Genomic DNA, 24203 nt, shown 5'->3' with positions numbered 1-24203 from the left:
CAACACTAAATACACAAAGCAACTGGAGAGCAGATTATTTTACCAGATGACCAATAATCTCATGGAGTCCAAAGTCTCCCTTTTCTGAATAAGTGATTGTTTTGATTTGATTTGATGTTATCTCATTGCCCTAGAATATTTTTTCTTCTTTTGTAACAATTTTGCTGTTTTTCATTCCTATATTATGTTATTTTTTTGTTATTTAATAAACAAGATAAAAATGGTGAAAAATGTGTACCATACTACAAGGGTTGTGGAATTGACTGTCAAATTTTTTTTGTGTTAATTGACTGAAATAATTTCTGGGAACCAAATGGAGTCGATATCATTATTGTGATTCCTCTAATCGCTAAGTATCGCATTCGGATATCCCTTGAAGAGATAGATAAATTGGACATCACAAGCGCGAAATAATTTATTATAAAATACATGTTATTATTAAATAATGGTAGATAACACTCTACAATTGGAAGATGTTATTTAAAACATTTTTTGACTAGTCAGTTAAGAAGTGGTCAATTGACCAGTCCCAACAATATTACCACAACGAAAAACATGACATATAGTATCAACTAAGTTCTAAATTTTAAATAGTATATAAAACAGTTATTAATTTTAAATGGTATGTAACACCATGAATTCATTTAAGTCAAATATTTTTTACTTCAACTGACTATTTAAAAATTTTAAATCAAAAGCATTTATTTTTTTGTATCACGTCTTTGAGGTAACTATCGAGAAGTTGTTTGCATTTGAATCGCAGATTTCACGAATCATATCTCTAAAGCATTAGAAAATGAAATTATACCTGTTGTGGTGTACCTTATTTTATAAAAAAAGTAAAAAGGCGTTGCAAGCTTTGATGTCTTACTAAATAAGTTGCAAATTATGGGAGTTTCTGTATATTGTAGATGCAAATTTGTTCAGTCGAATGGTATGAAAATTAAGAACCACTGTTACAATCCGTTATGAGTCTTTTGCAAATGGCAACGCTTTTGTTTACACAGGCGCGAAATGATGTCTGTGATGGAGAAACTAACAGTCACCTAAAAAAGTATTATTGTGGTATAACAACAAAATAAAAATAAACGTAGAAAACACAAAATTTATTGTTAGTAAATAAAAAAAATTAATTATCAATAACCACAGAAGTAATGTGCCGCTGGAAGAGGTTGATTATATAAAACACTTAGATCTGATGGTTGATGATAAGTTAACCTAGAGTGATCATACGAACCATATGAAGTGACCAAATAGTTCCGATAATATCTATTGGAAAAACCAAAATTCAGGAACACCCTGTATATTTTTTAGAAGCAACTAACATACATTGTAGAAACTGGCATCGCATCTACAATTTCGTAGATAAATTTTAAGGATTTCAAGACGACCTCTAAAATAATACGTACATCTCCCAGAATTTGCGCAGTTGGGCAGTAGAAGTTCTATCCCTTTTTGTTAATGAATTACCTGTAAATAAACTAACCGATGGATATTTCTCAGATGATGCTTATGACACAACTCCTGTAAAAATTGTTCATGTCTGGTTTTCCAGTTTGGACTTATTTCCGTGTCTAAAAAAATGTGAGGTATTGTATTAAAATATACGTTCTTTTACTTTAGGCTTTTTAAAAAATATTGTTTAAGGATTATTCTAAACGACTATTGAGAGACTAGATTTTGTTGTCTAGAAAAAGTTTATTGGGTTGATTAAAAAAAAGTCTATTATATCGAGAGTTATCTGTAAAAACTTTGGCCAAGATGAAGTAAAATTGTTCACAAGTCAACTTCCGGAATGCCTCTGGTGCTTTTTAAAAGTTAAATTGCCAATAACGAGGTCGTCTGCTCTGCGTCGGGTTAGCAACAAAAGCAAGTGACACCGCATCGTATGTGTGTGTGTGTATGTAGGCTTCATTCATTGCTCCCGCAGTATATATGTTACATTCATTCATTTCGTATTTCGAATTGTGTACGCGTAGACAATAGCATAATGACGTTTTGTTGTATTGTTGTCATAGCGAGTAGATATTTCTGGTGCTTTAATGTCATTTTGAAATGTTTACTTGAAACCGACCGATGCACCGCTTCACTAATAATAATTACATCGGGGGATAAAACTTTTGTAACCCACTATTTTTCATTTGCCTAATTTAAGCCTTTTGCATTGACAGGTAGTCAGCTTTATGAGGAGAGCGTTATAATGGATGCTGAGTTGTTTTATGTGAATAAATGAAAAATTGTCCTTATTGTAAAATACAGAGAAAGCATATTTTTCAGTTTTAACGTATTAGTGTTGCAGCGAATGAAGGGGAAGAAAAAAAGCTTTAGTAATTACAATCCCTGTGATGGTTATTCCAAAAAGAATACAATACTCAAAATAGTTCCTATACCAATTTCAACCAGAATTTCAAAATGTTAAGGTTATACTTCTTGAGCTCCGACCTCTTCACATTAAACTTGGACTGATAAAAGCCTTTGTGATTGTCGGTGATGAGTTTAAATACCGAAGACAAGTTTTTCCCCAAAATTCCTCTACGATATTAATTTTAAACAAAAGCTAACTCGTTTGGACATCAGTATGCTTACAAACTACAATTACTTAATGATATTGTAGATGCTTTCTGTCTTAATGCCATTAAAAATTCACTTCCTCCATTTCCATCTCATTTTTTCCTAAGAATTTGTGTGAAATCAGTGACTAACAAAGTGAAAGATCGGTCCCAAGAGGATATCAAGAACTATGGAATCCATCCATGATAAGTTGTTATTGTTGGTTTAAAGATATTACCAATCAATAAAAGAAATAAATACAATTTATTTTTTTTTAAGAAATTTTTTTTAGTGTTTGTTGAATTGTAGCATTTGATGTGGTTCTATAAAGTTAACAAGAGATCATTACGTGTTACAATTTTCTTTTTGTCATTTCCATATTTAGATAAGTACATTCTACCATAAAAAAATGTTTTTGTCTGCCAGTATTAGAATCACTCAAATTCTAACAGAACAATGAATGGCTCGCGCCCGGGTACAAGAGAACTTGAGTGTGAATCACCAGTCCAAGTTCAAGGTCGTTGTTGTGATACAGCATCCAGTTCATTTATTTCGCAATTTTTGAACTTTTAATCAGAAACACGTTAACCACTCGTTACAGGCACGCACACATTCACACAATCCGTTTCGTCGAGTAGCATCTGTTGAATGTATCTTCAGTATTAAATAAGTGGGGAAATTTATCTTTAACAGAACCGGAAACTAATTTCAATTTACTTAAGCTAACAACATGTGTAGTGGCGAAACCGTGGGTCGTTCGATAATATTAGTTGCGTGGCAAATCTTTTTCCCACCCTGCGACGCGACCTACTCAGTTCCGTTTACTCTCGTTATGGTTTCATTCATAAAGTTCGCCTCACCGAATGGTCGTACCGCGGAGACAAAGAAGTCGTCGGGACGCCGTTGGTCGATAAAAGAGCATTAGCGCAATGCTTGTCTTCCTTTGTCGGAATTTTTTTTTAGTATCTGTTCTCTGTCGATGCTCCGTAAAAACGCGAATAACTTCTCAACGGTTTTGAGCAACAGAGCTAAAATATAGCTCCTTTTAAACAGCCCACGGGATAAGATATGCGCTGTTTTTCGAATGCGGCTATGAAACACGATAAGCGTCCGAAACTTCAAATTTTTGGTTTTGGTTCCGTGACGGAAACGATTGACATTGGGGGGCTGGGGGATCGGGAAGTATTTTTAAAAAAATAAAATTTGATTTTGCAAGGGTCTAATAAAAAAAATATATCTCGAAAATTGCATTCGGAATCGTAAAAACTTTGAGACAATTTTTGAAAAACGCAAAGGGTGCGCCGCGTTTTCAAAAAAACCGAAAAACATGTTCTTCTTTTATGAAAAATTCACTTTAACTAAAATAATTCATATCAGCTGTCAGACACTTTAAAAAATATCATTGGAAATCGCTATTATTTGTACAAATTTTTGTGTTTGCCAAAGTTTGACTTTGAAGTTCGGTGAAACGTGAAAGACACTTTATACGGGGTGCATGCAGAATAAAATTAACATCGATTTTGCGAAAGTTCCATAGTGGTCCGTAAGAGCATTACTACATACAATGCCAACAGTACGTGTGCAGCCCCAAGAAGCAACAACATCTAGAATATTTAGAAATAAAAATCATCCTACGATTTTATCGACGCGATAGTACCACGGTCCAAACAGAAATGAAGGATAGAAGAATCAATGTTTATCGTGGCATCATAAACAGCTGTCTGTCTTCCATCCGGTCGTTTGTTTTTATTTGCACGTTGCCTTAAGCCTCATTCACACGTCGGAAGAACTTTGGGATAACTGTTGCATAAATAGGAAAGCGCCGGGCACTCGTAATGAGTATGCAAAAATTTGCCATCAAGGTACATTTTTGCAGAAGATTTTAATGTTATATTATTTTTATTAGATCTCCTGTAATTTTTAACAAGGTTACACTTAAACAAATGGCAAATCCTTGGATATTCTACATATGTTAGAAATAATGAGATACTAATTTCGTCAATTATGTATACCTATATTTTTAACATTTTTTGACATTAAACCTCGTCCCGAAGGCTGTCTTCAATTTCACTTTTGCCATTGCCGAACTCTTACCTACTATTTCGAAAGATTTATCAATTACAAAATTCATATTTTTCTGAAAAAGCAAAGTGAATTGACAAACGTATTTACAAAATTTTGTAGTAGACTGTGTGAATCTTGTAAAAAGTTTATGATTTCACTTCACCCTTTTTAGCACAAAAGTTTGTATGGGTAAAAGTTTTGTAAAATAATTATTAATTAATACTCTTTTTATACCAAAGCCAATATTAATTTATTTATTATTAATTTTACGGGCGGTCCATTTATATATAAAGTTTAGGAAAAATGCACAGTTAAATTAAAGGTTTACAAAAGTAAAAAACTAAGAGTAAAAGGATAGTCTAGACTCTCACAAATTAAGGAGAGAAAAATAAATAACTATTGTCAGCTATGTTATATGTTATGTTATGTTATGCTTGCTTGAATCTGATTCCTAAATCTATCCTCAGTAGTGAAAAAGTCCAAATGCTCGTTCTCATTGGCCAGCCGGGCCGCCCTTGCGATGAATGTATTACGTCCACGGTGTGGTACGGTACAAAAAATATGCTATTTAGACGACTTATTCGTATTGGTGCCAAATCTTTGACAGAATGGAGGGACAAAAACAACTGGAATTAATAAGTTTGAAAAGCCACATCAGGTCGGCTTTGTCCCGACGAGCTTTAAGCGTTTTCAACCTAATGACTTTTCGAGGGCCACAAAAATATAATATACGCCCGTACATGAAGCCTTTGAGATTGAGAAAAAGACACGTAGCAGTCAACATGTAAAAGCTAAATTGAAGCAAATTTTATGAAAGCCGCAAGTACCAACTTTCGTTAAGAAATCGGCAAATTACGCAGAAGAAACAAAAATATATAAATTGTGGCTCCCTGTATCTCGAAATCTTACACCAAGCGTTTGTAGCTTTTTGTTTGTAATTTTTCAGCAAAGCGAATAGGCAATGAAGTGTTTAATTAACAGGTTTTTTTTCTCATATTTTTCAATACAAAAAATAATATTTAAATAAAAAAAACATTTTTTTTTTCATTTTTTACAACAGAAAAAGACATTTTTCAATAATATATAAAGGATGGTGGCTACATTTTGGCAGATAGAACAACTGAATAGCATCTCTGGTTTTACTGGAATTACTCTACGTTTTTCTATTTTTGTATTCTACGGGAAGTGACATCAACTTTCTTGCCTTAAATTTTTATATATATTTTTACGGTTTTGTATTCTACTGAAAAATTTAATTAGCACATGTCTATCGTTTTCCATAGCTGTAATAATTTTTGGAGAAAACTTCGTAAAAACACCGAAAAAAACAATTCAACTTTTGAAATTAGGAACGATGGCTTGTTTAAAAAATTGAAAAAAAATAGAACACAAAAATAGGAAATCATACAGAATAACTCCAATAAAACCGGAAATGCTATTCAATTGTTTTATATGTCCAAATGTTGCCATTAATTATTTATAGAACATCTATATAACATATAATTCGACAGATATATTATTAAAGCATGATTTTTTGTTATTTCAAATTTAAATGTCATTTGTTATATTGAAAAATATTAAAAACAAAAGAATTTGCGATTATTTAAAAATTTATTTGCTTTTCAAATACCATCGCACTTCAATTATATTGTACGAAAATTGTAACTACAGAAATAAATATTAGTATAGCGATGATTTAAGTACTTAAGTAACTATTTTTAAGATGAAAAGTTACAAACACTTGGTCTAAAATTTTATTTTTGGTTGTTCTGCTTTTGTACTTGCGGTTGTTTTTAAATTTGTCTTTTTCTCAATTCCGAATTTTAATACGTGCTTGTGTTATATTTTTGTCTAAAAAAATCCTCACTCATGTTTACCTGGAAAGAGTCCTATTTTTTTCGTGTTCGAAATATTTTGTTTTGAAGTGTTTTTAAAAAAAGTGAAAATAGAGTTATCGTTTGATTAGTAATTTCATAGACACCAGGAATAATATACCGGGTGATGCATCACCGAACGGAATATAGGAGATCTCGTGTACATTTTTATTTAGGTGCCCAAATATTGGCTCCCCTGTGTATTTTATAGCAAAGTGGTAATATAACTTTTTGAAGGGGACGGTATGATTAACTCATGTATCGAGTTTGAAGAAATGTTAATAAGTCAATCTTCAGTTATTGAATTAAATATGACCAGCAAATAATGAGTTTAATTTAAAGGACTGTTTAAGCAACAAGAAATCTTTAATTTAAAAAATATTTATTATATTTAAAAAAAACATTATTTTTTAGTAAATGTTCAACCCTGCAATAACAATTAAACAATATCCTAAGCGAACACAAAATTCAATTATAATGTTGCTTAGTTGATATTGTGAAATCCTGTCATAATCTAAGCGTTTGTTAGCATCTGCTAGAATTTTTATAAATAACACTATTCAAGTGACCCCACAGAAAGAAGTCATTCGGCCCGAAGTCAGGTGACCTAGGTGGTCAAAGGATGCGTTACGTTGGGCCAATAATATTCCCAATTTCCCAAATTCTCCCTAACCACAAGGGAATTGTGGGCTGGACATCCATCCAACTAGTACCAGATCTCCTGATCTTCGCAAGGAACTACTTCTAGTGCGGGTTCAATTTGATTTTGTAATAAGTCAAATAGGTTTCTAGGTGAGGTTATAGCCTGTAAAAAGTGGTCCAATAGTTTGAAGTCCACAAATTCCCACCCACATTTATTTTTTGAGGATATTGGGTTCGAGTCTTTGCTCCAATAAAGACAGTTTTGAACATGTTGTTGAGTTGAGTGTAAACATTCATCAATGAAACAAATGTTTTCAAAAAATCCTTATCAGTATTTGGTTTTTCCATCATTTCAAAACAAAATGATCTTCTTTATTTATCGCCTTCCCGGAGCTCTCGGTGCTTTTCGTTTTTGTAGGAAAAATATTTGTGGTTTTTTAATATGCGCAACACTGTGATTTGATGTTTATTTCCAACTTGTCCAAGAATCTCTATTGTCCCTTTCTTCTGCTCTAACATTTGCAGTGATTTATCACGGTGCATTTGTTCTCGAGTTGAGTAATAACACGTTTGTTGAAATCGAAGATATAGCAGGAAAATAAACTGAAAACATTTCAGACCATGTTTCATGCATAATCCCACTTTATTATGGTTACTTTTTCTTCAATTGAATAACACATGTTGGCTTTAATTAAATCGCGTTTAATAAAGTATAACAATTACGAATATAAATATTTATTTATAACCTAAACTATAAAAATTGTCTAATTTTGCCATCATATTTAATTCAATAACTGAAGATTTGCTTTTAACACTTCTTAGAAACTCGACACATGAGTTAATCATACCGGCCCCTTCAAAAAGCTATATTGCAACTTTGCTATAAAATATACACCCAAATATTTATATTATATATATTTATAATATTTCGGCAATGCATCACTCGGTATAGTACTTCCTGGAGTGTATTCTTTTTTGATTGTTGAAAATTCGGTATTAAAATTTATAGTTAATTTTTAAAATTTTTAAATTAATTGCCTTCAGTTTGTCGTTCTCAAAAACCTCTATATAAAAAAAAATGATTGAAAAATTAAATTAAAAATATAATTGATTAATTAATAAGTAATCTCCACAGCTTTCTATGGTTAAAGATGTACAAAAAAAATTATTAGACACTTTTAAATAGGTAAGATTTCTGAGTTTGTTAGGGCCAAAAATAATTTCAGACACAAATTCACAAAAATGTGTAATAGTATATTATGCAGCAAGTGTGATAAACGGCATTTGACTCACGAGTTTATTTGACACGAGCGAAGCGCAGCGGAGTGAGTGTTTAATGAACGAGTGACTTAAAAAAATTACCGAACGTTTTGCGTACTATACTTTATCTACAACCGCTAGTTTTTGAGTACATTTTCGCAAAACAATACCAATACATTCACTGACATGACCGTCAGAATTAACAAACGTTAAAATTCAAGACATGGGAAATATCTCCGAAAACATCCGACTGCTTCCAAACTTGTGTGGTAAAATCCCGGAAATGTCCGCTAGGGTTACTACGGTATCAGTTTCGCTTGGAAACAAATGAATGCTGCGTGTATAATGACTTTCGGAGAAAAACTAGCGTTCTCTAGAATTTCGTTTCTACTCGGTAGCAACGAGCTGATAAATTAAGCGGAAGAATAAAAAGGTGTTCGCCGCGTTATTCCCTCTCGGATCCTTGGGATGTCGGCCGCTCGTTGGCGTCATTTATAGGTTACACTCACCGAAAATAGACCGTCGCGCCGTTACGTCACGCGCCGTCGAATACGTAACAGCTATTTTATTGCTTCCCCGACACAGGAATGCTGCAAAAAGAACGACGACCATAGCGTCGAGACGTCGCGAGTCGGATGACGCTTTTCCGGTATACCGAATTTTATCACGCTAAATCGAAGAAAGACAGTCCTCGTCATTATCATCTGCCTCCTTAAACAGGCTCACTTTAATTATCATTTATAATTTTGAATAATATAGAGGGTCTCCCATTTGAAAGAAGTAAAGTTTCGACCATTTTTGTATTACGTCAAAATATTTAATTTTAAACGGGCGTGTATACTGCGAAATAAACTTTACGCATTATATATTATTATTACATATTTTCTACGGCTGAGGTTTCTCGCTTCTTGATTTCCATTCACGATGTTTTCACTAATCTCCTTTGGTTAAGTTTCTTAAATCGTGATGATCTGTTTTCTTTTTTTTTTAAGATTTCAGATTTTCTTTGGTTATATTCTCCTTTCCATTTTCTGTAAATTTTAATACTAAATGAGCATTTGAGTTTGAATGGTATCCAGAATACTGCTAGTTAAACCCATTTAATAATAATAATATGCTTATTCTGTAGCAATTTAAATTACAAATAATGCATCACATTTTGTATATAACACAAAATAAACAAATGAACATTCTGCCTAAAACCATTAAGTTGTGCGGGATCACTATCATAAATTTACCCTGCCGCATATTGTAGAAAGTGATGTTAACAAATGTTTAAAGGAATTGCTACATAATTTATAAAAACAAAGTCTAACCTGCATAATATAAAAATATCCTCTTCTGTTCTATTATTTCTAGTTCTATTACTTGTTTTCCAGTAACCCGTTTATAGAACCAATAAATCAACAAATATAAGTGCATATCGACCCAAAGATTGGCACGTATATCATATATCATATCATATATCAAAGCAGCGAGTTGAGCTTAATTGTTGCTACTGTTTTCCACTCTGATCGTTGTCACCTGTAGCTATATACTCAGTTTTCTTTGTTGTTTGTTCAAAAAGCTAAATTAAAGTTTTAGTGATAACACATTTTGAAAAGAAAATATTAAAATAATTAATATTTCGAAAACTCCCGCGCTTGTTAGGTAGGTAGGAAAGAATCAGGCAAAAATAATCTGAAAAAAACAGAAGTCGCATTTCGAAAAGCTGAACATCCAAATTCAAACGAAATCTATTCACGGTTTTCCGTAAACATCTGACCTACCATCGACGATCGGTCAATGTCATGTATTATTGATTTTTCCTGTTAAAATTTTGCCATTTTTGATATATTTAATTATTCGATATGAAAATGTTAATTTTGGTTATTGTCATTAAAGTTTATTATTTGCGAGAGAAAATGTTTAAATAGCAATGTTTTAAAAACCATAAATACTCATACATACCATTCGAAAACAGATTTTTTCATCAAAATATTATATTCGTCTCAGTAGTAGGTACTTGTTGGTTGCGAATAGTAACTATTCTCGGCAATCTATTGATATATTTAATGCTAAGGCTTGTCTCACCTTTGTGAATTCCCTCACTTGGTTCCATCACAGTTGTTTCATAGTCTTCAAGCTGTTTAGGTGTTCTATCGAAATTTTGTGTAATATTTTCATACAAGTCAACTCTTTGATTTGCCTGATTTTCATTATTTCAATTTCTTTCTGCAAGTGAGTATCGATCTTAATTTGTTCCTCATACTTCCTCAGCAGTGAACTGTACTGAGCCTCCATTGCTGTCAACTTATCCATGATCTTCCTCGATGTGATGCTATCCTTCGCGTCATCCTTGCATTGGGCGATATAATCAGTCAGAGACACGTCACTGTTGTCACCATAATAAATCATAAAACTGGGAATAAAGGTAAAGTTTAATAAATATTGAAGGTTGTATTTTTTCTTTGTTGAAAAGCGAGAGGTTCCGCCTAAATTGGGACTATTGGTAACCCTAATTGGTTCGAGGCAAAACTGTAGTCGTTGGCAACAAGTACAGCAACCAAGAAAAACATAAAACTTGGGTGTCCCAGTAAGTGTAGCAAGTTACGGTATCAGAGAAACTTATTTAGAAATGTTGGAAATGATTTTCGAGTTTCTGAAATGGCGAACCTAACCAATTTAGTTTCTGAAAAGCGTTTATTGTAATACTTTCTTATACAAAAAGAAACGCATGTTTCTCTTGAAAGTTGTGCATCACTCTAAGAATGATTCGATACCTTTGACGAATGGCAATTTTTGGTTTCTTTAGAGCGCGGAGAAGCTTAGAGTACAGTTTACACTTACTGCAAATTCACCATTATTTAGTGTTAGTGTAGCTCTGGTCAAACAAATTGAAATTGAAAGTGAGGGGATTGCGTTTGTTTACCTTAACACGAGATGACGTTTTCTTTTGTGTTTAATATTGTAAAAAAAAAGAAGGGACTTTTTCTTACAAACAAGGGTCCAACAGCTCAGTGCAAACCGCTTCTCATTATAAACAAAGGAACTTACAACTCAAGAAAAAGTTTAATTTTGGGAAACATTTATACGTTACTATTTGTTTTTAATTTTTCAAATTTTCAAATATTTCGTATTATCACTTATTTTTTCATTATTGGAGACTAATTTAAAATTTAAAAGGTCCTATTCGCACGTCTCTAGTAAAAAGTTAAACGACTCTTTAGTGATTCCACATGGATATACAACTTCACTAAACTATTAATATTAATATTAAAAAGTTAACCAATCTTAATAGCATATTATGCAACAAGTGCGGTAAACGGCATTTGACTCACGAGTTTATTTGACACGAGCGGAGCGCAGCGGAGCGAGTGTTTAATAAACGAGTGAGTTAAAAAGTTAACCGAACGTGTTGCATACTATACCTTTTCTACGACCGTTAGTTTCTGGGTACATTTTCGCAAAACAACACGAATACATTCACTGACATGACTATCAGAATTGAAAAACGTCAAAATTGCTCCCAAATCCGTGCGGTAAAATCTCGGAAATGTCCGAAGTGACTCGAATTCATGGGAAACGAAACTGACGTGGTAAAGTGACGCTTCCCGCACGCTAGATCGCTGGGTAATAAAAAGCAAACTTGCGCTGTTTCTTGGTCACTTTTCTATTGCGAGTGGAAAAAGATGATACCTGCCCTGCTCAGTTATCCGGCTTTTTACCCTTGAGGGTTCTAACATCAATTATCCATTTACTTGGTGAGTAAATAGCTCATAATATGTTCGATCCTTACCACTCCTATTTACTTTCAACGGATTACTCCAGAAACAATATTTATAATCAGGTGCCTTTCGCAGGTCCATTCGCTCAAACTTGTGAAGTGGTACGGCCTCGGCGCGACACGCGGAAAATAATGTCTGGATTTAATGAAACACTATTTTCAGTTACACCTAACCTATTTTCGCGGTTTAAAACCAGACAATGAGAATAATGAGCGCCGTTAAATGCGGTGAATCACCCGTTGGCTATTATTTCTCGTCCAAATTGTATTTATATCGGGTCGAGGGGGCGTTAACATGATAAAGTAGTTACGCCGACAATTCTAGGCGATTTTCCAGTCGAAAAACAAGATTAGTCATAGACGGACACAGAGGTGCCATCTAGGACTATGATCACCTCAGGTGCAATAACTGCGTCTCTGTATTCCCACTTTTAAATACCATGAATATGCTTTATCTACAGCGCGTCCTACTTAAGATCCTCTGCGAATCTATCTCGAAAGAACAAAAAAACAAAATATTGAATATATTTGACCAGGCAGCTAAAAACCAAAAACAAATTAAAACTGCACCCGCACTTAATTTTTATCTTTGTGGTTTTTCAAGAAAGCAAAATAATATGAATTATTCATTAGTGACATCAGAACAAAACGAACTATTTTTAGGAGGGACCTATAACAATTTAATATGGCGGCAATAAGAAATCATATAGGCCGCAGCCTTATTTGCATTTATTGCAGAAACGCTGCAAAACAAAAAGTATTAGTTCGTAAATTATATTACCAGGTATATTTACCAATGATTAACGGTATATTAGTCACGAATTTGATTTGGCACAAGCAGAACAAGTGACGTGTGACGCGAGCATCACTTTCTAAAATCCACCGCTCCCAAAACCCCTAAAATAAAGATTTAACTTTGTTACTGACATTACTATTCTATATTATAAATTATTATAAAGTAAAATAAATGAAATCAACTTTTTGGAAATCACTGATGTTATAAACTTAGTCGAATTCGAAATTATTTAAACGCCAATTTTTAATAATGAACGGACCGGAACGGAAATTTGTATGCTAAAAACGTGTCTCATAAAGATGGTGGAGGGTTATATGAACTGTCATGATTTCCCTTATATCGTAGACGTTAAACATTCTGCAAATGACCGCATACAATTTATGTAGAACCTAAACTTCCTTCCAAACGCATTTACAGTTGAACTGTATGTAATCATCTCGACATGCACTAGAGGCGAATTCATTAAAACGGCAATTAGTCATAAAGTTGACATTCCGTAACAGTTCTTAAGTGTTCATTAACATCTTCCTTTGGAACAACGTATACGGCGCAATCTTTCTGTGTCTTTGTTAACTCGAACACAAATTTTAACGATTTTTAACTCAGATTCCAATCTACTCCGTTGCAAATTAGTATTTACATGATAGATGAGGCGGTTTTCTTGTCCGCGTTTATTTGCATTTGTTGCCCGACCTAATTGCACACACGAAATTGTAATAAGGCGGCCGTAGATATACGGCAAAATCGAAACGAACAACGTATTTGCAAAGTAATCTTGAGCATTTTCTGACAACAAACAAACCTTTTGCGTCGCCTATATCAAACTGCGTTCCAAACAAATCTGAATGAAAGCGTAAGATGTGCAACTGCAACGCAAGGAGGCAAGGTTATTTTTATCACGAATTTCTGTTTGATTAAAGATTGTGGACATTCTATTTATGCAGGTGTTAAAAAAGAGCAACAATATATTTTAAATTGGTTTGTTTACATCAAACCATGTGAAAAAACGTTTTTTTATTTGACGAAATTTGTTCTTATGGTAAAAAAGTTTTCAAAAGTATACCAGATTTAATCCAACAATGCTACATATCACTGCGAGCTATCGATATATTAATATATCGACAATCGACGCAGTTTAAGAGAGAGAGGGAGAGAGAGAGAGAAGTACAATTTTCGATTTTTCTTTCAAATTTATGAAGCTAGTCGCAATTTTAAGTTTAAAACATCAGATATATTGTTAGACCCCGACATCGGTAACTTCATCATATGATTTGCGTATTTGCGTAATTAACGATAATTCAAAGAACAATTTTCTTTGAAGATTAAAAGTGATTCTATGATGAAAATATAATTTTACGTAAGAACGCAGATTCAACTCGTAAAATTGAAATAAAAATAAAATCATTAAAGGATTTGCTTAAAGTCAAACCCCCCCAAAACACCTGTCGAGACGTCTGCTAGTTTCCGTCAGTGCCACGCGGCTGCTGGTAAAGCTGGCAAATATAATAACCTAAAAATACTGTACGATTGTTAGTTTTATAGTCCTAGCTCTAAAATATCCAATTATGCATTTCTGGAGCCTACGCAAAGTTTATTAAAAAGTCTAACACAGTAAAAGTTCTTGTCACTGTAATAAGTACCATAGCTGTGGACTGACTTTTATAGTATTTTTCACGATCTAAGAAAGTGAGTTGACTACCTAAACCCATATGGAATTTGATAAGACCCGAAACTGGTAAATTTATGTCAACCGAATGGAAGGGCATTGTGCCGCACTATTACGATATCTGATGTTTTGGAATTTTAATTTAATTTTAAATTTACCATACGTATTAATATACATTCTGATTATTATTAAACATTATCTAGTTCAATTTCGTTATCGTTACTCTCTTCCAAATTAATAACCAGATTTTTAGAGGTTCTAAAGTATTTTTATATATTTATACATCTATATAAATCCTCAATTTTTTTCATGTGCTGAATACAATTTTTCCAGCTTCCGCTGCTGTTTGAAGCAGGTGTACATTGTGAGCACATGGTACACCATTGCCTTTTCGTATTTGTTAAGGTTTTATCCGATTATTCCCGATCTCGTTCTACGAAATTTAGGTAAAACTTTTGGGTGAGTATTTTAAAAGACACCTTCGAAAATTTTATTAGGCACTACTTTTTACATTCCTCCGGCGTCGGTTTTTGCTGAGTCGAACTTGCTGACATTTCGTCAATCATCCTGTTGGCTTCTTCAGACCTTTACAAACTGGAAGTTTTGTAAAAAGTGTTACAGCATCCTGTGGAAGTTTCTTTGAAAAATTTATTGCGCATTGTTTTAAGGATGGAGATAAACTGACGTAGCCCGTGTAATAGGCAAGTACCAGGGTAAAATCCAAGTCACTTTCTTAGATCGTGAATAAATATTATATCTCCGTTGTTAATAACTCTTGCTGTATCAGCGGTCGCGCCACTGCGTCTAGCACGTGTCTTCCTCGCCTGCCACCTTGACTAACTTAATAACTGCACCAGAATATAACAACGGAAGATTCACCCGTCGTTCCACCTGTTCCCCGGAATAAGGCCATTATTTCGTCATTTCGACAACGATGGCGAATTAAAATCTCCACGTGTCCGCTTTTTATTTTCACCCAACGAAATTACGATTAAGTCGAACCTATCCACCTGGGGAGCAAAAACTGTACCGTTTGGCGGTAAATTTCCTTTTAAAACAATCGACTGTAATAAAATTTCCCGACATTGAATATTTCTGTATTGAAAGAGCCATAAACATAGATGCTTGATAACGTCTGTTTAGATTACATTTTGTCAAGAAATCCAGTAGTATTGCGCACAAGACAATTCCAAACAGTTTTGAGAATCCCGAGAGTAAACTTATCAACCTATAATTATCGAAATAGTTATTTTCGTATACATTTTTTTCTTCTCCTTCTTCGTCCTGTGCCTTGTTCGTTATGAATCATTATCACGACAATTCTAATTTTATTTGCTACACTGCTGTATAATTGGATTGATGCCATTCCAAACCACTGGCATAAGTTGTGGAACCACGAATGTCTTCCTCTTGGTCCTTATCTGCTGTCTGGCTTTCTTTGGACTATTAGCTGCAATAAATAGAATTTGTCATGTTTTATTAGGTAGCCGAGGTTTTTAAAAACTCTTTTCTTACGGATGAATGGTATTCCACGTGTTCGGTATATAATATCCACTCGCATTTCGAAGCCTCATTTTTATATACTGGCTTAATATCTGACATAATCTGACGAATTACCATGGTTGATGCCTTATTTCATCACCACCAGAACTAGGTTTGTCTTCACAGGAACATTGTTCGATCTTTCTAAGGAAAACTAATTTGATCGCAAAATAGGAAATGTGTTCAAAATGTTTTTTACTGAATTAACCAAATAAATATTCACTTAATTAATATCAGCCAATGATTTCTAACTGTTTCTTAGCTGTTCGATCTTTTGGACCTTAGGATAATGTTCATCGAGATTTTTACGCTTTTACGCACAGTGTGGTACGTGTGGCTCATGTGGGAAGAGAACAAAATCAATTAATCAGAAAATCAAACAGTGCTACTTTTTTAGTTTGCAAACTTAGAAAAACAATAAAACATTTAGTTTCATACCTGCTAGTATTGAGAATGTATAGTTGTGCAATCGTAGTGTTTATAGTAAAGCCTTTATAATCAACATTTCTTAATTTAAATGTTGGTCCACTTATCGAACTTTTTATTAATAAATGTACAACCTAATGATTATTAATACTATATTGCTTTTTAAATGTTTTGTTTCATTCTTCTTATATAGTTTTTTTATAAATTAACTTTCCTATTTAAGAACCTTATTAAGGGTAATGTTAGTAAGTAGCTAGTAAGGTAATGTTAATTAAGGATCGTGTCAGTATAAAAAAATATCGCTTAATGAATCTTATACCTTTTATTATTATTATTGCTAAAAACAGAAAAAATAAAATAAATATATATATGCATTTTTTCAATGAATGATACTCAGTCTTCAAAAATTATACTACATAAATGTCCAAAAGGTTCAGAATCAAAAACCTGTACGCAGATTCAGAACGTTCAGGAGTTCTTGATGATGGTGGATGCACTCCTGGCTTTCGTTATACATCATTCACATTCTGCAATGAAGTCTCTGTGAACCCTTTCTTCGTTATACAGATGTAATGCACTGCTTCCTTTCGTTTGTGACTGAACATACGTCTGGAGCACAGAAATTTTAATACAAAAAAAATTACCTATTTCGTATTCAACAAATCCCGCAAGTACCGAGATTAAACAGTGGCACGGGACAAAAATTAATGTAATTATCCACGCCAGCTGATGCACCGGTAGTTTGTTGACCAGTGGAACGGCAATGTCGGATATTAAAGAAATTTTTATTTCTACGTCGAAAATTACTACGATTTTCCATCACGTTGCCATTTGTTAAAATAACATTTTGTATCCAATATTTAATAGACGGTGTTTCGGTTTTTTTTTTCAAGTTTTTTCAAGTGATGTAAGTAAAAGCTTTGTTACCAAGATACAGATTATCAAAGATATTTTTTTGTTTTTTTCTACAATTTATTTGCCAACATTTCGGAGAAAAACAGTTGATAGATATGTGGTAAACTTGTTATTTGTCTACGTGTACACAACGGTATATTTTTGAAGATCTTTTAGGCCATTTAGTCGCTCCAATTTTTTTTTGTGGAACGCACCTGGAAATTGCCTGAAATAAATGATTTTTGTTTTATCTGAGAAAAAGTGTGGATTGGTAAAATGCTAAAATTTGAACAAATTAAATGGAGGAAAAACTTTCAAATATTTTTTTTGGAAGAACTCATTGTAGGAGTTACATTGCCCCAGTTACAGTCCACACAGCGTTTACACCCTGTATATAGGTATGGTTAGTGAAAAATTAGCGCCGTCGTAATTGAATGTGCCGTTGTAAACTCGTTTTTCCCGCCCCTTGCCAAAACGGTCATCTATTTTATCGCATTTAAAAAACAGTATTTTCAGAGAAGAATTTGCGCCATTATTTCAATTGTCCGCCGTTTTTTTTTTTCGATTCTTTACGCCGATGACAATAAGAAATCCGATTTTAACAAGGCCGACGTTATAACGAAGAGTTTTTTTTTAATAAGAAATCAAGGACCCCGTCTTAAAGGCCCGTTTTCAATTGCAGCTGCCCAGAATTGTCCTCACCTGCCACCTGAACCTCGACTACCGAAGGGGGCCAACATCGCGCCCCACAGTGTCTGGAGCTGCTTCCGAAATTCGGTAACGAAGCATCATCGCGTACACGGCTAGCGGGTAGCTCTGGTGCAAAGTGCTCGAAGAATAGTCTAAAACAGTGCCGATTCACTGGTAAGTTTTTATTTTATTTTTTTTTTTGAGTCTAGCTCTGTCCTCGATGCTTGGTAACGTTTGCCTAGTTTCAATTAGTAATCAGCGAAACAGTCAATTATCTGTCAATAATTTTTACAGCAAAATGTAACTTAATAAACTAAATTCTTTAAATATAAAGTTTATGTGTACAAAATACGTCACATATTTTTGGGTTATTATAAAGTTTGTTTGAGAATGAACATTGCTTACTAATTACCACACATTTCCCCTGAAATTTTCACTATGATATCCCCCAAGTTATAATATAAAATTTCGGGTTCAGTTCAGTTCACTTCAGTTCCAGTTAAAGTCGAAACCATTCCTCAAATTTCGAGTTAGAATCCGAAAATTTAACATTTAGAGATAAGATACGAACGTTTGAGGTAAAATGTTAAGATTAGGTATTGCGTTTTTTGGCGTATCCCTTGTACTCCCTTCAAAGATTATGAATGATTCGGTAGATAAGAGTTTTATTGTGTTCGGAAAGGATTTTAAAATGGACTTAATTCCATTTAATTATTAACTGAATCACGAAATTGATTAAATTTTACATTCAAACGTGCTATTTACATCGTCGTAAGAAAAACACAGTCCATGGCGGTGTGGGTTTTAAGAAAATCCGTTACGAAACAAGAATTAAAATACGTCACACAGGAAGTAAATGCCGAAGCATGTGCCTTTAAAGGTATGTCGGGCTTTTAATTGACTCTTATTAATACGATTAAACACAGGTTAGTAGTAGACCCAGCTCGACGCGCCGCCCCGCTCGTAGGCTGATGATTTTGAATTGTCTAGTTCGCGAGTTTGTGTGTGTGCCGATGGCGTTCGCTACTTTCGTTAAGGACGCGCTTACTAGTAAGTTTTTCACTTCCGACCGAAATAATTTATGTATAGGAGGGTAGCATTACCACTTGCAAATTTTTGATGTCCCAAAATCCAGCTAAAGTTAGCTTTACTGCCGTTAAAACTTACACGTTCTGAATATTTTGTTTAGGGGTTAGGTGTAACTTTTTTGTCGTAAAAGAAAAACATTGCCGCGTTCGTATTTTATAACACAAAATTCCGTTCACAATGATATTAACTTCATAGGAAATTTCAGAACTTCTTTCGTACTTTTAATTCTGATGCTGACTTTGGAGGCAGCTTTTATTCAACATTTTCGCTTTTAAAATAATTGACATAATTTGCTTTGAGTTATTTTCTAAATTGTCATAAATTAACCATTTCATTCGTATTCATGAGTATCGAAAGTAAATTAAGCAAACCTTAGTTATAAAATCTTTTAAGTTGCAATGTTTCGGGGATTTGTCGTATGAAAAAGAATATAACAGAAGTAATAAATTTATCATGAATTAATTAATAAGTTTTTAAGGGGGTTGTGAAATATCCTATTAAGTTAATTACGACCATTTTTTTAAAAATCATTCGTAAATAAAGTATTTAGGAAGTGCTAATGCTAATTTCAGCATGAAATGAGCACTACTACTAGAATTAATATTAGCAAAACATTTTTTTCACTTGAATTGGTATCGGACGCAAGTTGTAATAGTACGCAACTTACTATATATTATTGTTTGGTAGTACGATAAATTCTTTATTAGCAATCGACGTAGGCCTGGCACACGCAGAAACCAAACCGATGGAAAATAGGTCAAAATGGCCGTTAACTTTTTTAGTTTCCATTGTAATTGGGACCCGGCTCATAAAATCCAAGGATACCTTTGTGTTGTTTTGCGCGCTATGCGTTTCTTTTTTTCAAAGGCAGCTTAAATAATAAAATATTGAAATACTACGCTGAATATTCATGTTGTTTCGTTTGTTGTTGGACGACCGCGTCGGAAGTTGATAGTCGAAGCCTTACGTTTATTTCGCGTAGCATAAAAAGGATTTAAGTGTGAAAGGTCTTCGATTCGTTTCGTGTTCATATTTATAAGTGAAGATTTTTCGTATTCGATTTTTATGTTATTTGAACTTATAGTAGCGTTTTACCTTTTGTGAATTAGCGCCGTAAAAAAGATCAAAAACACTTCAAGCAACCCAAGCTCAAGTCAGCGAGATTCCTTTAAAGCCCAGCAAAGCACTTTATAGCAAGTCAAACTTATGTTTTTATCAATTGAGTTATAAACCAGGTTTATGAGTATTGAACTTGAACATTCCATATAAGAACACTCTTCCTTAGTATGCACAATAGCAGAAATACGCTAATATATTACAATATTCTAAAATAAAATGCACAATTTAATAATATGCGATAAATAACAACAATAAAGAATTGACAGTTACATATTACTCAGTAATAATTGCCTTTGTTAACATCACGAGTAGCAAGGTACATTAACATACAGTATCAATCTAACAAACATTAAAAAATAGAATTACTCAAAACTAAATGAGTGATGCATTGATGCATTTTTTGAATTCTTTCAATTGTATTAAGAACTATTAGCCTCCTTCTCAGATTTCGAAAGGCTAAATATATTAATGACCTTTGTAAAATCTCCTATGGAGTCTTATAGTACTTGGGATGCAACAAATAATTTGATTTTATATCGTCTAAAAAAATTATATTTTTAAAAAACGTAAAAGTTTAATTATTTCGCATTGAATTTTCGCCATTAATTTTTTGTTTTTCTCAATATCTAAACTTGATCTCATTAAAAAAGAACAAGTTTGGTTTATAATTCAATAACGGTAAATATGTTACACCACTGCATTTGACGGAAAAAATCTATAAGAAGAGGAAGGTATTTCACAACATAGCGGGTGTAGTAGCACACTGTCGCCGAAACCGTTGTTTGTATCTTGAAAAATACTCAAACTGGAACACACCATAGTTATACCAGGTTCTTTAGGGTTAACTATTCAAACGTTTGGGTAAAAAAAACGTGTAATATATATGTCACCTAACTTGCTCGCTTTTAAAACTAGTTTTCAGGAAGGTTAAAAAATTAATTAGCCTCTTTTGTTTGCAAATAATTTATCCGAGGGTTATAGTGATGCTTTTCCAAGCTTTTCAAGTCCATAAGATGCCGCTTAAGAGACAGGCGACCCTTAAAAATGCCGGCAGGGCCTTTGTTCCGATTCGCAAGAAGCGGCCTATATAAATCAAACCCGACTGCAACGTCGATCTAATCGCCTTGAAAATGTTACATAGATCTGTATTTTTTCGTGTGCAAGTTCTTTTCGAGAAACCACAGTTCTGGGAAACGCGCCGAGTTATAACAGTTGAACTAGTCAGACGTCAATACACTGACATTCCCGGCTATAAGTTTTCTGCTTGTACAAGCTTAAAATTTCTCGGATTCTAAGAACTAACCATGGCCGACGTATACACTCGGTGCTTTGTACCCGCATTTATTATTTGTTAAGGTATTTCATGTACAGGGTGCGGCCGAACTGCAACTCACTCGTTTGTCGTTTCGAATCGAAAGCACGTGCCTGTTAGGATTTCGTCGATCTAAAACACAGTATACGAAAACCTTTATTTGAATCTCCATAGCAGTTTTTGTTAAACCACAGTGTGGTTCCTTCGAATTGGAAGCTAGTAAATGTAATATCTCAAAATCTCGATTTTGTTATGTTATTTAAAAAAGTCAGTGTAATAATTTTTTTTATACTGCCTGTTTTAAAATATCCGAGCTTGCGTGATTAGTTACTAAAGTGGCGTTCATCAGACATGTTGCATTATATGACTATATCCTAGTGTTTCTAATGTTACGTTCTTCAAGGACTGGAAGCCAATGCAATAATTCCCATCTAGTATAAGTTAGTTATCAAAAGCCTGAATTTTGTTGTTGTTTTTTAGGTAAAATAAATAATTATTTACAAAAGACGCAAAAATAGGGGCCAAAAAAGTGATTTTACTGGTAATAATATTTGAATCCTTGTGATGGAAAATTGCACTTTTCTGAAGTTCCTTCGTAATATACTATTGAGGGGTGGGCGACACCTTGGTTGGTACATTTTCTACAATAACTGTCGTCAATACCAAAACAAGCTAAGTGACAGATATCGCAAGTTGTTTTCTTTAATCTGACTGGTCTACTAGCTTTTAAAACCTTAGCGGGACCCTGGAACTATAAATGAGTAATCGAATCTCAGTTCTTGGATGCCTATTGCACATCCGCTATTGAATTTTCCTAGATTTCAATAATACAGAGTGTTATGAACATCTTAACGTTAATAATAAAAGAAGCTTCAAGCCAAAATTTTACAGGAAGCAAAAAGTTAGACTTTCCATAAACCTTGCTACAAAAATTAACTTGAAATCTGTAGACGTCCGTCTGGAAAAAAGTAGTCAAAGGGTTTTGCGTGCGCCTTTTGCTAAAAATCATACAGAAAATGCATTTAAAACGCGTAAAAAGCGTTCTAAGCTTCAACGAATTGACACCCACTTTTTATAGCACCCTGTATATAATTACTGAACGTTTATTAATATCCGCATCGGTCGTCGCAATACAGCGTAACAATATAACGTATTCAACTTAATTCGCACGTTAAGAAACGGTGCCGCTTCAAGCAATTTGTCAAATTAAATTTCCAGCTGGGAACGAAGCCAAGTAGGTATATTTGTTTATCTGCAAATTGACGGAAGTAACAAAACTGTTCTTCCGCAGGATGCGGTGTTGCCAAATTTCGCCGGGTCGCCGATTCACACGAATAAAATTCTCGAACGTGCGACGTTATCGCGGGCATAGCGTTTAGTAAACCCTGGCAGTTTCTTTTCGGAATTTATTATCAGTTAATCTCGATATTAATGAACTCGCTCTAAACTGGAAGTTTACAATAGAAAATAACGGCTAGTAATTATTGTCCTTGTTTTGCTATTTTATATGAACTGGAGAATGTGTCTTCTCTGTTTAATTATTTTATTTGCCTCTAAATTTATTATTTTTGTTTTATTTATTAATTTATTATTAACTCATTTTGTCCCAGTGGCGTGTTAATGCATGATTTTTTTGTCACATCCAGTAAATATTTTTGCACATCCATTTAGAAATTTTATTATTATCACTACTAACGAACATGAAACCGTAGAAATCGCTAATTTATGTGTAAAGGAAAGATCTTATATATGACTTCAAAAGTTAAAAAAAGCGGTACATAAATTTGTATCACATTTTCAACTAAATCCAAAATAGTTGAAAAAAATATTTTGGATCTGTATTGCCATTTTTATTAAGTCTATAGCATGTAGATTACATCGCAGAAAATATACATTGGAAATACTATATTGATTATGCTTTATTTTTTGAAAATATTTACTGGTGCGTGAATGCACCACTGGTTTTATCTGTGAAATAAAACTTTGTTGTTGCGAGTCTAGACATGTCAGCGCATGTAGAATGAACATCCAACAATTAGTGTGTTCTTTAGTATTAGTTTTTGCCTTGTGCAGTGAACGTTACAGGATGTAAAATATGGCATTTCCGAGGTATTTGACTCAAAGGAATTAGAGGCGGCTATGGGGGAGATCGTATATATCGTATGGAGGATATACGTATTCTTATGTAATGTAGCATTCCATTCCTTGTAAATTTATGCTCAAAATAAAGTAAAAAAATATTTACAGAACATATTGACCCGATCTATATTCCACCCGACGTGGATACCTTGACTGACGAAGAAGATATGAACGATAACATAAATCTACAAGAGTTTGGAGAACCAACTGATATAGTTGGAACTTTCGAGTTACATAGACCGAATGATACAGTTGTCTTTCAAGAGTAGTGTAATTCATTAACTACTGAACCTGAATAGTACCCATCAGATGACGAAACCCTGGAATTCAAAAGAAGACGTATGCTTTCTGCAAACGACAGGCTTGCTTGTACT

The 24203-nt window shown here is 33.6% G+C and overlaps 1 long non-coding RNA gene across 2 annotated transcripts in view; it reads left to right on the top strand.

Annotated features, from left to right (window-relative positions):
• LOC132698102 (uncharacterized) overlaps positions 1 to 24203 on the top strand; it is an 83942-nt gene that overhangs the window by 26106 nt on the left and 33633 nt on the right. For both annotated transcript variants that reach the window (XR_009618335.1, XR_009618334.1), the window contains exon 3: positions 18163 to 18344. This is a non-coding gene — a long non-coding RNA (uncharacterized LOC132698102). The remainder of the gene's footprint in view (positions 1 to 18162; positions 18345 to 24203) is intronic.

This window comes from Cylas formicarius, unplaced genomic scaffold, assembly GCF_029955315.1.
Source record: "Cylas formicarius isolate icCylForm1 unplaced genomic scaffold, icCylForm1.1 PGA_scaffold_2__14_contigs__length_35257938, whole genome shotgun sequence".
Lineage (NCBI taxonomy): Eukaryota > Metazoa > Arthropoda > Insecta > Coleoptera > Brentidae > Cylas > Cylas formicarius.
The sequence above is the reverse complement of the archived record's forward strand: the minus strand, read 5'-3'. Positions and strand labels throughout refer to the sequence as shown.